The sequence below is a fragment of the Balaenoptera ricei genome, chromosome 7 (assembly GCF_028023285.1).
Source record: "Balaenoptera ricei isolate mBalRic1 chromosome 7, mBalRic1.hap2, whole genome shotgun sequence".
Classification (NCBI taxonomy): domain Eukaryota; kingdom Metazoa; phylum Chordata; class Mammalia; order Artiodactyla; family Balaenopteridae; genus Balaenoptera; species Balaenoptera ricei.
The window spans coordinates 24579490-24596885 of NC_082645.1; positions in this window are offsets into that span (position 1 = coordinate 24579490).

Sequence of the window (17396 nt, forward strand, 5' to 3'; positions counted from 1 at the left end):
AGAAAAGGAAAAGGCGTGGAAAAATGATGAATTGTAGGAATTTTTACAGACATGTAAACCAAAATTACAAAAACCTATCAGCTCACACCAGTCAGAATGGCCATCAACAAAATGCGGCAAACGATAAACGCTGACGTGATTGTGGAGAAATACGTACCCTCAATTCTAAGGGGGACGTGGTACGAGCCACTAATGAAAGCACAATTGAGGTGCCTTGAAAAGGTAAACGTTGAGCTACCATACCATTCAATCAATCATACCCACTGCTGGGTCTATCACCTGAGAAAATGAAAATCAAAAATCGCAGGCTGGCAATCCTGCACTCCAGCAATATTTACCATAGGCAACACTTGGAAGCAACGAAAATGTCCATCAACAGAGGAATGCACCAAAAAGAAGTGGTCCAAGTACACAATGGAATATTAGCCATGGAAAACATTGAAGCACTGCTCTTTGAGGCACCATAGATGAGCCTGGAGATAATCACAAAACATGAAGTAGGTCGGAAAGCAAAAGACCTATATCTTATCACTTATGGCATTATCTAATAACTGACACAGATGAACATATTTCCAAAGAGAAAGACACTCACAGGTGTAGAAAACAAACTATGCTCATCTAAAAGGAAAGGAGGGGGGAAATTGAGAAATGAAGATTAGTGTTACTATACATATTCAAATACATATTATATACATGTATCAAAAAGATCGAACATATAGCAAGGGAGGTCGACGGAACACTGTAATATTTTATATGGGAAGAGGATCTGTACATTAATAGACATACATAATGTCCAAATGAACTAGATTGTGTACACCTAGGACAAACACTATTCTAAACTTTACCCAGATTTAAAAAATTTTAAAAACCAAGAAGAAGTAATGAGACATAAACTTATGGGGATTTCTCCAGGCAAATTCCATTCTAATTTACAACCTGGACAATGACTTCCAGAAAGGCTCTGCTGCCCTAGAACCCAGCTTGGGGAATGGAGAAATGCTACCTCCTTGTGGACGTTTCCCACAACAGCAGCTTTGAACTCACTGAAAAAGGTCACTAAATTTTCACCAACTTGCAGTTTTGTAAATTGCGCCTGCCCTCCAGAAAATTTCTGGGGTCAAAAATCGACCAAAAAATTCAGAAGAGGGCAACCTTCGAAGAAGACAATTTCAAGAGCTGTATTGTACTCACGGTTTTTTCTTTTAAGAGAAAAGAAAAAGGCATAGGAATATGATGAATTTTAAAAATTTTCATGACATGCATACCCATATTACAAAACCCTATCAGCTCACAGCAGTCAGAATGGCCATTAGGAAAAATGCTGCAAAAAATAAACGGTGAAGGGAGTGTGGAGAAATGCGTACCCTCGGTTGTAAGGGGGGGCATGTAAAGAGCCACTAATGAAAACACAATGTAGGTGCTTTGAAAAGGGAAACATTGAACTACCAGTCCATCAATCACAACCACTGCTTGGCCTATCACCTGAGAAAATGAGAATCAAAAAGTCACAGGCTGGGAAACCTGTATGCCAGCAATATTTACCATAGCCAGCACTTGGAAGAAATGAAAATGTCCATCAACCGAGGAATGCACCAAGAAGAAGTGGTCCACGTACACAATGGAATATTACTGTAATAATAAATATAAATTAAATTTAAAAACAAACAAAAGCAAGGAGACATCAACATTTGTGGGTTTCTCCGGGCACATTGCACTCTAATTTATAACCGAAAAACAACACTGGCCGGTAGGTCTGTTTCCCTAGTACCAGCAAGGGGAACGTAGAAAGGCTGTCGCTCTCTGGCCGTTACCTGCAAAAGCAGGTTTAAAGCCTGAGCTAATGGTCACTTCATATGAACAAGTACTGCAGGGCTGTAAATGAAACCTGCCCTCAAAATGTCTTGAGGGAGATAATGGCCAAAATATTTCAAATGGTGACACATACTTTAAGAAAACACTTTGAAGAAATAAGCTCTAATCACAGCTGGAAAAATAAAAAGGACATGTCTTACAGCTCAATTTCAACGCATTATGAGACACATGCAAATTCAACCACAAAGAGGTATCAGCTCACACCACTCAGAATAACCATCAGCAAAAACTACAAAGAATAAATGCTGAAGGTGCTGGGAAGAAATGCATACCCTCCGCTTTAAGTGGGACGTAACCTGGAAAGAGCCACTAAAGAGAACAGAATAGAGGTGCCTTTAAAAGGTAAACATTGAGCTACCATATGATCCAGCAGACCTATTCCTGGACCTATAACCTAAGAAGACAGAATTGGAAGGACACAGGTACGCAAATCTGCATTGCATAGTATAACAATCGCCAAGATATGGAAGTAACCAAAAAGTCCAACGACAGATGGGTGGACAATGAAGAACTGCTACATGTACAGATGGAATATGAGCTAGTGAAAAAAATGAAACAATGCCATTTGCAGCACCATAGATGAGTCTAGAAGTAATCACGCAACTTGGTGTAAGTGAGAAAGCGAAAGACACATATCCTATCATATCACATATAGGTGTTACCTAAAAAATGATACAAACAAAGGTATTTCCACAGAGAAACACTATCATAGATTCATTAAAAAAACTTATGGTTCACCAAATGGAAAGGTGTGAGGATTGAATACATTACCATATTGAGGTTAACAGAGAGATACAAACACATGTGAAATATATAACCACCAAAGACCTACGCAATACCAAGAGAAGACTACTCAACATTGTGTCGTAACAGACATGGGAAAAGGATCCGAAGAAAAATAGATATATGTATATGTGTGAAAGAACCACATCTTGCACACCTAGAACAAACAAAACATTGTAATCAAGTTTGCTGTGATAAAAAATAAAAATTAAGTTCAAGATACCAACAAGAAGTAATGAGACATAAACTTAAAGGGCTTTTTCCTCGCACATTCCATTCTAATTTACAACCTAGAACACCACTTCCAGTAAGGCTCTGTTGCCCTAGTAACCAGATTTGGTAAAGGAGAAATGCTGCCGCCTTGTGGCCGATTCCCGCAACAGCAGCTTTTAACCCACAGCTAATGGTCACTTACCATTCACAAGGACTCAGGGCTGTAAAGGACACCTGCCCTCAAAATTGTGCTGAGGTAGGGAATGGATAAAAAAAATTCAAAACAGGCAAAATGTTCACGAAGCTAGTATGAAGAGGTAAGTTGTACTCACTCTCTTTTTAAAGAAAGGAAAATGGATAAAAGCTCAACCTCAGGAAGTATTAGACTCATGCAATCTAATCTACAAAAAGTTTTCAACTCACACCCGTCGACTGACCATTGGCAAAAAGTCTACAAACAATCAATGCTGAAGAGGTTTTAGAGAACTGTGTACCCTCTAGCTGCTGGTGAGATGTAAAAGGGTTAAACGCTAATAATGAGAACAGAAAGGAGCTGCGTTGAAAAGGAAAAATTGAGGTACCATTCAATCCAGCAGGCGCACCAATGGGCCTCTCACCTGAGAAGACCAGAATGAAGAAGACCCGGGCTGCAAAAGCTGCACTGCAGCCTTATGCACAATAGACAAGACAGTGAAGCAACCAAAATGTCCATCAACAGATAAAAGGAAAAAGAAGAAGCGGTCCATGTACACAATGAATACTAGCCATGGAAGACAATGAAACACTGCTCTCTGAGACACCATAGATGATCTTGGAGATAATCACAGAACATGAGGTAAGTCGGAAAGCAAAAGTCGTATATCCTATGATATCACTTATACGCGTTCTCTAATAACTGACACAAATGAACATATTTCCACTGAGAAAGTCAATCACAGACTTATTAAAAAAAACTATGCTTATCTACAAGGAAAGGTGGGGGGAATGGATACATGAAGATTAGCGTTACCATATGTATACAAATACATATTATATACATATATCAAAAAGACCGACCATATAGCAAGGAAGGTTTACGGATCACTGTGTAACAATTTACACGGGAAGAGGATCTCTACATAAATAGGTATATAGAATATGTAGATGAACCAGAGTATGTACACCTTGGACAAGCAACATTCTAACCATTACCCCAATTGAAAAAATTAAAACAACCAACTAGGAGTAATGAGACATAAACTTATGGGGGGTTCTCCTGGCACATTCCATTCAAATTTACAACCTAGGCAAACGACTTCCAGAACGGCTCTGCTGCCCTAGTACCCAGATTTGGGAATGGAGAAATGCTGCATCCTTGTGGCCATTTCCCACAACAGCAGCTTTAAACCCACTGCAAAAGGTCACTAAATATTCACCAATTGCAGGTCTGTAAATGACACCTGCCCTCCAAAAAATACTGAGGTCGAAAATCGACCAAAATATTCTAGAGTGCAACCTTCCAGAAAGAAAATTTGAAGAGGTATATTGTACTCACAATTTTTTTCTTTTTTCTTTTAACAGAAAAGGAAAAGGCGTGGAAAAATGATGAATTGTAGGAATTTTTACAGACATGTAAACCAAAATTACAAAAACCTATCAGCTCACACCAGTCAGAATGGCCATCAACAAAATGCGGCAAACGATAAACGCTGACGTGACTGTGGAGAAATACGTACCCTCAATTCTAAGGGGGACGTGGTACGAGCCACTAATGAAAGCACAATTGAGGTGCCTTGAAAAGGTAAACGTTGAGCTACCATACCATTCAATCAATCATACCCACTGCTGGGTCTATCACCTGAGAAAATGAAAATCAAAAATCGCAGGCTGGCAATCCTGCACTCCAGCAATATTTACCATAGGCAACACTTGGAAGCAACGAAAATGTCCATCAACAGAGGAATGCACCAAAAAGAAGTGGTCCAAGTACACAATGGAATATTAGCCATGGAAAACATTGAAGCACTGCTCTTTGAGGCACCATAGATGAGCCTGGAGATAATCACAAAACATGAAGTAGGTCGGAAAGCAAAAGACCTATATCTTATCACTTATGGCATTATCTAATAACTGACACAGATGAACATATTTCCAAAGAGAAAGACACTCACAGGTGTAGAAAACAAACTATGCTCATCTAAAAGGAAAGGAGGGGGGAAATTGAGAAATGAAGATTAGTGTTACTATACATATTCAAATACATATTATATACATGTATCAAAAAGATCGAACATATAGCAAGGGAGGTCGACGGAACACTGTAATATTTTATAAGGGAAGAGGATCTGTACATTAATAGACATACATAATGTCCAAATGAACTAGATTGTGTACACCTAGGACAAACACTATTCTAAACTTTACCCAGATTTAAAAAATTTTAAAAACCAAGAAGAAGTAATGAGACATAAACTTATGGGGATTTCTCCAGGCAAATTCCATTCTAATTTACAACCTGGACAATGACTTCCAGAAAGGCTCTGCTGCCCTAGAACCCAGATTGGGGAATGGAGAAATGCTACCTCCTTGTGGACGTATCCCACAACAGCAGCTTTGAACTCACTGCAAAAGGTCACTAAATTTTCACCAACTTGCAGTTCTGTAAATTGCGCCTGCCCTCCAGAAAATTTCTGGGGTCAAAAATCGACCAAAAAATTCAGAAGAGGGCAACCTTCGAAGAAGACAATTTCAAGAGCTGTGTTGTACTCACGGTTTTTTCTTTTAAGAGAAAAGAAAAAGGCATAGGAATATGATGAATTTTAAAAATTTTCATGACATGCATACCCATATTACAAAACCCTATCAGCTCACAGCAGTCAGAATGGCCATTAGGAAAAATGCTGCAAAAAATAAACGGTGAAGGGAGTGTGGAGAAATGCGTACCCTCGGTTGTAAGGGGGGGCATGTAAAGAGCCACTAATGAAAACACAATGTAGGTGCTTTGAAAAGGGAAACATTGAACTACCAGTCCATCAATCACAACCACTGCTTGGCCTATCACCTGAGAAAATGAGAATCAAAAAGTCACAGGCTGGGAAACCTGTATGCCAGCAATATTTACCATAGCCAGCACTTGGAAGAAATGAAAATGTCCATCAACCGAGGAATGCACCAAGAAGAAGTGGTCCACGTACACAATGGAATATTACTGTAATAATAAATATAAATTAAATTTAAAAACAAACAAAAGCAAGGAGACATCAACATTTGTGGGTTTCTCCGGGCACATTGCACTCTAATTTATAACCGAAAAACAACACTGGCCGGTAGGTCTGTTTCCCTAGTACCAGCAAGGGGAACGTAGAAAGGCTGTCGCTCTCTGGCCGTTACCTGCAAAAGCAGGTTTAAAGCCTGAGCTAATGGTCACTTCATATGAACAAGTACTGCAGGGCTGTAAATGAAACCTGCCCTCAAAATGTCTTGAGGGAGATAATGGCCAAAATATTTCAAATGGTGACACATACTTTAAGAAAACACTTTGAAGAAATAAGCTCTAATCACAGCTGGAAAAATAAAAAGGACATGTCTTACAGCTCAATTTCAACGCATTATGAGACACATGCAAATTCAACCACAAAGAGGTATCAGCTCACACCACTCAGAATAACCATCAGCAAAAACTACAAAGAATAAATGCTGAAGGTGCTGGGAAGAAATGCATACCCTCCGCTTTAAGTGGGACGTAACCTGGAAAGAGCCACTAAAGAGAACAGAATAGAGGTGCCTTTAAAAGGTAAACATTGAGCTACCATATGATCCAGCAGACCTATTCCTGGACCTATAACCTAAGAAGACAGAATTGGAAGGACACAGGTACGCAAATCTGCATTGCATAGTATAACAATCGCCAAGATATGGAAGTAACCAAAAAGTCCAACGACAGATGGGTGGACAATGAAGAACTGCTACATGTACAGATGGAATATGAGCTAGTGAAAAAAATGAAACAATGCCATTTGCAGCACCATAGATGAGTCTAGAAGTAATCACGCAACTTGGTGTAAGTGAGAAAGCGAAAGACACATATCCTATCATATCACATATAGGTGTTACCTAAAAAATGATACAAACAAAGGTATTTCCACAGAGAAACACTATCATAGATTCATTAAAAAAACTTATGGTTCACCAAATGGAAAGGTGTGAGGATTGAATACATTACCATATTGAGGTTAACAGAGAGATACAAACACATGTGAAATATATAACCACCAAAGACCTACGCAATACCAAGAGAAGACTACTCAACATTGTGTCGTAACAGACATGGGAAAAGGATCCGAAGAAAAATAGATATATGTCTATGTGTGAAAGAACCACATCTTGCACACCTAGAACAAACAAAACATTGTAATCAAGTTTGCTGTGATAAAAAATAAAAATTAAGTTAAAGATACCAACAAGAAGTAATGAGACATAAACTTAAAGGGCTTTTTCCTCGCACATTCCATTCTAATTTACAACCTAGAACACCACTTCCAGTAAGGCTCTGTTGCCCTAGTAACCAGATTTGGTAAAGGAGAAATGCTGCCGCCTTGTGGCCGATTCCCGCAACAGCAGCTTTTAACCCACAGCTAATGGTCACTTACCATTCACAAGGACTCAGGGCTGTAAAGGACACCTGCCCTCAAAATTGTGCTGAGGTAGGGAATGGATAAAAAAAATTCAAAACAGGCAAAATGTTCACGAAGCTAGTATGAAGAGGTAAGTTGTACTCACTCTCTTTTTAAAGAAAGGAAAATGGATAAAAGCTCAACCTCAGGAAGTATTAGACTCATGCAATCTAATCTACAAAAAGTTTTCAACTCACACCCGTCGACTGACCATTGGCAAAAAGTCTACAAACAATCAATGCTGAAGAGGTTTTAGAGAACTGTGTACCCTCTAGCTGCTGGTGAGATGTAAAAGGGTTAAACGCTAATAATGAGAACAGAAAGGAGCTGCGTTGAAAAGGAAAAATTGAGGTACCATTCAATCCAGCAGGCGCACCAATGGGCCTCTCACCTGAGAAGACCAGAATGAAGAAGACCCGGGCTGCAAAAGCTGCACTGCAGCCTTATGCACAATAGACAAGACAGTGAAGCAACCAAAATGTCCATCAACAGATAAAAGGAAAAAGAAGAAGCGGTCCATGTACACAATGAATACTAGCCATGGAAGACAATGAAACACTGCTCTCTGAGACACCATAGATGATCTTGGAGATAATCACAGAACATGAGGTAAGTCGGAAAGCAAAAGTCGTATATCCTATGATATCACTTATACGCGTTCTCTAATAACTGACACAAATGAACATATTTCCACTGAGAAAGTCAATCACAGACTTATTAAAAAAAACTATGCTTATCTACAAGGAAAGGTGGGGGGAATGGATACATGAAGATTAGCGTTACCATATGTATACAAATACATATTATATACATATATCAAAAAGACCGACCATATAGCAAGGAAGGTTTACGGATCACTGTGTAACAATTTACACGGGAAGAGGATCTCTACATAAATAGGTATATAGAATATGTAGATGAACCAGAGTATGTACACCTTGGACAAGCAACATTCTAACCATTACCCCAATTGAAAAAATTAAAACAACCAACTAGGAGTAATGAGACATAAACTTATGGGGGGTTCTCCTGGCACATTCCATTCAAATTTACAACCTAGGCAAACGACTTCCAGAACGGCTCTGCTGCCCTAGTACCCAGATTTGGGAATGGAGAAATGCTGCATCCTTGTGGCCATTTCCCACAACAGCAGCTTTAAACCCACTGCAAAAGGTCACTAAATATTCACCAATTGCAGGTCTGTAAATGACACCTGCCCTCCAAAAAATACTGAGGTCGAAAATCGACCAAAATATTCTAGAGTGCAACCTTCCAGAAAGAAAATTTGAAGAGGTATATTGTACTCACAATTTTTTTCTTTTTTCTTTTAACAGAAAAGGAAAAGGCGTGGAAAAATGATGAATTGTAGGAATTTTTACAGACATGTAAACCAAAATTACAAAAACCTATCAGCTCACACCAGTCAGAATGGCCATCAACAAAATGCGGCAAACGATAAACGCTGACGTGACTGTGGAGAAATACGTACCCTCAATTCTAAGGGGGACGTGGTACGAGCCACTAATGAAAGCACAATTGAGGTGCCTTGAAAAGGTAAACGTTGAGCTACCATACCATTCAATCAATCATACCCACTGCTGGGTCTATCACCTGAGAAAATGAAAATCAAAAATCGCAGGCTGGCAATCCTGCACTCCAGCAATATTTACCATAGGCAACACTTGGAAGCAACGAAAATGTCCATCAACAGAGGAATGCACCAAAAAGAAGTGGTCCAAGTACACAATGGAATATTAGCCATGGAAAACATTGAAGCACTGCTCTTTGAGGCACCATAGATGAGCCTGGAGATAATCACAAAACATGAAGTAGGTCGGAAAGCAAAAGACCTATATCTTATCACTTATGGCATTATCTAATAACTGACACAGATGAACATATTTCCAAAGAGAAAGACACTCACAGGTGTAGAAAACAAACTATGCTCATCTAAAAGGAAAGGAGGGGGGAAATTGAGAAATGAAGATTAGTGTTACTATACATATTCAAATACATATTATATACATGTATCAAAAAGATCGAACATATAGCAAGGGAGGTCGACGGAACACTGTAATATTTTATAAGGGAAGAGGATCTGTACATTAATAGACATACATAATGTCCAAATGAACTAGATTGTGTACACCTAGGACAAACACTATTCTAAACTTTACCCAGATTTAAAAAATTTTAAAAACCAAGAAGAAGTAATGAGACATAAACTTATGGGGATTTCTCCAGGCAAATTCCATTCTAATTTACAACCTGGACAATGACTTCCAGAAAGGCTCTGCTGCCCTAGAACCCAGATTGGGGAATGGAGAAATGCTACCTCCTTGTGGACGTATCCCACAACAGCAGCTTTGAACTCACTGCAAAAGGTCACTAAATTTTCACCAACTTGCAGTTCTGTAAATTGCGCCTGCCCTCCAGAAAATTTCTGGGGTCAAAAATCGACCAAAAAATTCAGAAGAGGGCAACCTTCGAAGAAGACAATTTCAAGAGCTGTGTTGTACTCACGGTTTTTTCTTTTAAGAGAAAAGAAAAAGGCATAGGAATATGATGAATTTTAAAAATTTTCATGACATGCATACCCATATTACAAAACCCTATCAGCTCACAGCAGTCAGAATGGCCATTAGGAAAAATGCTGCAAAAAATAAACGGTGAAGGGAGTGTGGAGAAATGCGTACCCTCGGTTGTAAGGGGGGGCATGTAAAGAGCCACTAATGAAAACACAATGTAGGTGCTTTGAAAAGGGAAACATTGAACTACCAGTCCATCAATCACAACCACTGCTTGGCCTATCACCTGAGAAAATGAGAATCAAAAAGTCACAGGCTGGGAAACCTGTATGCCAGCAATATTTACCATAGCCAGCACTTGGAAGAAATGAAAATGTCCATCAACCGAGGAATGCACCAAGAAGAAGTGGTCCACGTACACAATGGAATATTACTGTAATAATAAATATAAATTAAATTTAAAAACAAACAAAAGCAAGGAGACATCAACATTTGTGGGTTTCTCCGGGCACATTGCACTCTAATTTATAACCGAAAAACAACACTGGCCGGTAGGTCTGTTTCCCTAGTACCAGCAAGGGGAACGTAGAAAGGCTGTCGCTCTCTGGCCGTTACCTGCAAAAGCAGGTTTAAAGCCTGAGCTAATGGTCACTTCATATGAACAAGTACTGCAGGGCTGTAAATGAAACCTGCCCTCAAAATGTCTTGAGGGAGATAATGGCCAAAATATTTCAAATGGTGACACATACTTTAAGAAAACACTTTGAAGAAATAAGCTCTAATCACAGCTGGAAAAATAAAAAGGACATGTCTTACAGCTCAATTTCAACGCATTATGAGACACATGCAAATTCAACCACAAAGAGGTATCAGCTCACACCACTCAGAATAACCATCAGCAAAAACTACAAAGAATAAATGCTGAAGGTGCTGGGAAGAAATGCATACCCTCCGCTTTAAGTGGGACGTAACCTGGAAAGAGCCACTAAAGAGAACAGAATAGAGGTGCCTTTAAAAGGTAAACATTGAGCTACCATATGATCCAGCAGACCTATTCCTGGACCTATAACCTAAGAAGACAGAATTGGAAGGACACAGGTACGCAAATCTGCATTGCATAGTATAACAATCGCCAAGATATGGAAGTAACCAAAAAGTCCAACGACAGATGGGTGGACAATGAAGAACTGCTACATGTACAGATGGAATATGAGCTAGTGAAAAAAATGAAACAATGCCATTTGCAGCACCATAGATGAGTCTAGAAGTAATCACGCAACTTGGTGTAAGTGAGAAAGCGAAAGACACATATCCTATCATATCACATATAGGTGTTACCTAAAAAATGATACAAACAAAGGTATTTCCACAGAGAAACACTATCATAGATTCATTAAAAAAACTTATGGTTCACCAAATGGAAAGGTGTGAGGATTGAATACATTACCATATTGAGGTTAACAGAGAGATACAAACACATGTGAAATATATAACCACCAAAGACCTACGCAATACCAAGAGAAGACTACTCAACATTGTGTCGTAACAGACATGGGAAAAGGATCCGAAGAAAAATAGATATATGTCTATGTGTGAAAGAACCACATCTTGCACACCTAGAACAAACAAAACATTGTAATCAAGTTTGCTGTGATAAAAAATAAAAATTAAGTTAAAGATACCAACAAGAAGTAATGAGACATAAACTTAAAGGGCTTTTTCCTCGCACATTCCATTCTAATTTACAACCTAGAACACCACTTCCAGTAAGGCTCTGTTGCCCTAGTAACCAGATTTGGTAAAGGAGAAATGCTGCCGCCTTGTGGCCGATTCCCGCAACAGCAGCTTTTAACCCACAGCTAATGGTCACTTACCATTCACAAGGACTCAGGGCTGTAAAGGACACCTGCCCTCAAAATTGTGCTGAGGTAGGGAATGGATAAAAAAAATTCAAAACAGGCAAAATGTTCACGAAGCTAGTATGAAGAGGTAAGTTGTACTCACTCTCTTTTTAAAGAAAGGAAAATGGATAAAAGCTCAACCTCAGGAAGTATTAGACTCATGCAATCTAATCTACAAAAAGTTTTCAACTCACACCCGTCGACTGACCATTGGCAAAAAGTCTACAAACAATCAATGCTGAAGAGGTTTTAGAGAACTGTGTACCCTCTAGCTGCTGGTGAGATGTAAAAGGGTTAAACGCTAATAATGAGAACAGAAAGGAGCTGCGTTGAAAAGGAAAAATTGAGGTACCATTCAATCCAGCAGGCGCACCAATGGGCCTCTCACCTGAGAAGACCAGAATGAAGAAGACCCGGGCTGCAAAAGCTGCACTGCAGCCTTATGCACAATAGACAAGACAGTGAAGCAACCAAAATGTCCATCAACAGATAAAAGGAAAAAGAAGAAGCGGTCCATGTACACAATGAATACTAGCCATGGAAGACAATGAAACACTGCTCTCTGAGACACCATAGATGATCTTGGAGATAATCACAGAACATGAGGTAAGTCGGAAAGCAAAAGTCGTATATCCTATGATATCACTTATACGCGTTCTCTAATAACTGACACAAATGAACATATTTCCACTGAGAAAGTCAATCACAGACTTATTAAAAAAAACTATGCTTATCTACAAGGAAAGGTGGGGGGAATGGATACATGAAGATTAGCGTTACCATATGTATACAAATACATATTATATACATATATCAAAAAGACCGACCATATAGCAAGGAAGGTTTACGGATCACTGTGTAACAATTTACACGGGAAGAGGATCTCTACATAAATAGGTATATAGAATATGTAGATGAACCAGAGTATGTACACCTTGGACAAGCAACATTCTAACCATTACCCCAATTGAAAAAATTAAAACAACCAACTAGGAGTAATGAGACATAAACTTATGGGGGGTTCTCCTGGCACATTCCATTCAAATTTACAACCTAGGCAAACGACTTCCAGAACGGCTCTGCTGCCCTAGTACCCAGATTTGGGAATGGAGAAATGCTGCATCCTTGTGGCCATTTCCCACAACAGCAGCTTTAAACCCACTGCAAAAGGTCACTAAATATTCACCAATTGCAGGTCTGTAAATGACACCTGCCCTCCAAAAAATACTGAGGTCGAAAATCGACCAAAATATTCTACAGTGCAACCTTCCAGAAAGAAAATTTGAAGAGGTATATTGTACTCACAATTTTTTTCTTTTTTCTTTTAACAGAAAAGGAAAAGGCGTGGAAAAATGATGAATTGTAGGAATTTTTACAGACATGTAAACCAAAATTACAAAAACCTATCAGCTCACACCAGTCAGAATGGCCATCAACAAAATGCGGCAAACGATAAACGCTGACGTGATTGTGGAGAAATACGTACCCTCAATTCTAAGGGGGACGTGGTACGAGCCACTAATGAAAGCACAATTGAGGTGCCTTGAAAAGGTAAACGTTGAGCTACCATACCATTCAATCAATCATACCCACTGCTGGGTCTATCACCTGAGAAAATGAAAATCAAAAATCGCAGGCTGGCAATCCTGCACTCCAGCAATATTTACCATAGGCAACACTTGGAAGCAACGAAAATGTCCATCAACAGAGGAATGCACCAAAAAGAAGTGGTCCAAGTACACAATGGAATATTAGCCATGGAAAACATTGAAGCACTGCTCTTTGAGGCACCATAGATGAGCCTGGAGATAATCACAAAACATGAAGTAGGTCGGAAAGCAAAAGACCTATATCTTATCACTTATGGCATTATCTAATAACTGACACAGATGAACATATTTCCAAAGAGAAAGACACTCACAGGTGTAGAAAACAAACTATGCTCATCTAAAAGGAAAGGAGGGGGGAAATTGAGAAATGAAGATTAGTGTTACTATACATATTCAAATACATATTATATACATGTATCAAAAAGATCGAACATATAGCAAGGGAGGTCGACGGAACACTGTAATATTTTATATGGGAAGAGGATCTGTACATTAATAGACATACATAATGTCCAAATGAACTAGATTGTGTACACCTAGGACAAACACTATTCTAAACTTTACCCAGATTTAAAAAATTTTAAAAACCAAGAAGAAGTAATGAGACATAAACTTATGGGGATTTCTCCAGGCAAATTCCATTCTAATTTACAACCTGGACAATGACTTCCAGAAAGGCTCTGCTGCCCTAGAACCCAGCTTGGGGAATGGAGAAATGCTACCTCCTTGTGGACGTTTCCCACAACAGCAGCTTTGAACTCACTGCAAAAGGTCACTAAATTTTCACCAACTTGCAGTTTTGTAAATTGCGCCTGCCCTCCAGAAAATTTCTGGGGTCAAAAATCGACCAAAAAATTCAGAAGAGGGCAACCTTCGAAGAAGACAATTTCAAGAGCTGTATTGTACTCACGGTTTTTTCTTTTAAGAGAAAAGAAAAAGGCATAGGAATATGATGAATTTTAAAAATTTTCATGACATGCATACCCATATTACAAAACCCTATCAGCTCACAGCAGTCAGAATGGCCATTAGGAAAAATGCTGCAAAAAATAAACGGTGAAGGGAGTGTGGAGAAATGCGTACCCTCGGTTGTAAGGGGGGGCATGTAAAGAGCCACTAATGAAAACACAATGTAGGTGCTTTGAAAAGGGAAACATTGAACTACCAGTCCATCAATCACAACCACTGCTTGGCCTATCACCTGAGAAAATGAGAATCAAAAAGTCACAGGCTGGGAAACCTGTATGCCAGCAATATTTACCATAGCCAGCACTTGGAAGCAATGAAAATGTCCATCAACCGAGGAATGCACCAAGAAGAAGTGGTCCACGTACACAATGGAATATTACTGTAATAATAAATATAAATTAAATTTAAAAACAAAGAAAAGCAAGGAGACATCAACATTTGTGGGTTTATCCGGGCACATTGCACTCTAATTTATAACCGAAGAACACCACTGGCCGGTAGGTCTGTTTCCCTAGTACCAGCAAGGGGAACGTAGAAAGGCTGTCGCTCTCTGGCCGTTACCTGCAAAAGCAGGTTTAAAGCCTGAGCTAATGGTCACTTCATATGAACAAGTACTGCAGGGCTGTAAATGAAACCTGCCCTCAAAATGTCTTGAGGGAGATAATGGCCAAAATATTTCAAATGGTGACACATACTTTAAGAAAACACTTTGAAGAAATAAGCTCTCATCACAGCTGGAAAAATAAAAAGGACATGTCTTACAGCTCAATTTCAACGCATTATGAGACACATGCAAATTCAACCACAAAGAGGTATCAGCTCACACCACTCAGAATAACCATCAGCAAAAACTACAAAGAATAAATGCTGAAGGTGCTGGGAAGAAATGCATACCCTCCGCTTTAAGTGGGACGTAACCTGGAAAGAGCCACTAAAGCGAACAGAATAGAGGTGCCTTTAAAAGGTAAACATTGAGCTACCATATGATCCAGCAGACCTATTCCTGGACCTATAACCTAAGAAGACAGAATTGGAAGGACACAGGTACGCAAATCTGCATTGCATAGTATAACAATCACCAAGATATGGAAGTAACCAAAAAGTCCAACGACAGATGGGTGGACAATGAAGAACTGCTACATGTACAGATGGAATATGAGCTAGTGAAAAAATGAAACAATGCCATTTGCAGCACCATAGATGAGTCTAGAAGTAATCACGCAACTTGGAGTAAGTGAGAAAGCGAAAGACACATATCCTATCATATCACATATAGGTGTTACCTAAAAAAAGATACAAACAAAGGTATTTCCACAGAGAAACACTATCATAGATTCATTAAAAAAACTTATGGTTCACCAAATGGAAAGGTGTGAGGATTGAATACATTACCATATTGAGGTTAACAGAGAGATACAAACACATGTGAAATATATAATCACCAAAGACCTACGCAATACCAAGAGAAGACTACTCAACATTGTGTTGTAACCTACATGGGAAAAGGATCCGAAGAAAAATAGATATATGTATATGTGTGAAAGAACCACATCTTGCACACCTAGAACAAACAAAACATTGTAATCAAGTTTGCTGTGATAAAAAATAAAAATTAAGTTAAAAATACCAACAAGAAGTAATGAGACATAAACTTAAAGGGATTTTTCGTCACACATTCCATTCGAATTTACAACCTAGAACACCACTTCCAGTAAGGCTCTGTTGCCCTAGTAACCAGATTTGGTAAAGGAGAAATGCTGCCGCCTTGTGGCCGATTCCCGCAACAGCAGCTTTTAACCCACAGCTAATGGTCACTTACCATTCACAAGGACTCAGGGCTGTAAAGGACACCTGCCCTCAAAATTGTGCTGAGGTAGGGAATGGATAAAAAAAATTCAAAACAAGCAAAATGTTCACGAAGCTAGTATGAAGAGGTAAGTTTTACTCACTCTCTTTTTAAAGAAAGGAAAATGGATTAAAGCTCAACCTCAGGAAGTATTAGACTCATGCAATCTAATCTACAAAAAGTTTTCAACTCACACCCGTCGACTGACCATTGGCAAAAAGTCTACAAACAATCAACGCTGAAGAGGTTTTAGAGAACTGTGTACCCTCTAGCTGCTGGTGAGATGTAAAAGGGTTAAACGCTAATAATGAGAACAGAAAGGAGCTGCGTTGAAAAGGAAAAATTGAGGTACCATTCAATCCAGCAGGCGCACCAATGGGCCTCTCACCTGAGAAGACCAGAATGAAGAAGACCCGGGCTGCAAAAGCTGCACTGCAGCCTTATTCACAATAGACAAGACAGTGAAGCAACCAACATGTCCATCAACAGATGAAAGGAAAAAGAAGAAGCGGCCCATGTACACAATGAATACTAGCCATGGAAAACAATGAAACACTGCTCTTTGAGACACCATAGATGATCTTGGAGATAATCACAGAACATGAGGTAAGTCGGAAAGCAAAAGTCCTATATCCTATGATATCACTTATACGCGTTCTCTAATAACTGACACAAATGAACATATTTCCACTGAGAAAGTCAATCACAGACTTATTAAAAAAACTATGCTTATCTACAAGGAAAGGTGGGGGGAATGGATACATGAAGATTAGCGTTACCATATGTATACAAATACATATTATATACATATATCAAAAAGACCGACCATATAGCAAGGAAGGTTTACGGAACACTGTGTAATAATTTACACGGGAAGAGGATCTCTACATAAATAGGTATATAGAATATGTAGATGAACCAGAGTATGTACACCTTGGACAAGCAACATTCTAACCATTACCCCAATTGAAAAAAATTAAACCAACCAACTAGGAGTAATGAGACATAAACTTATGGGGGGT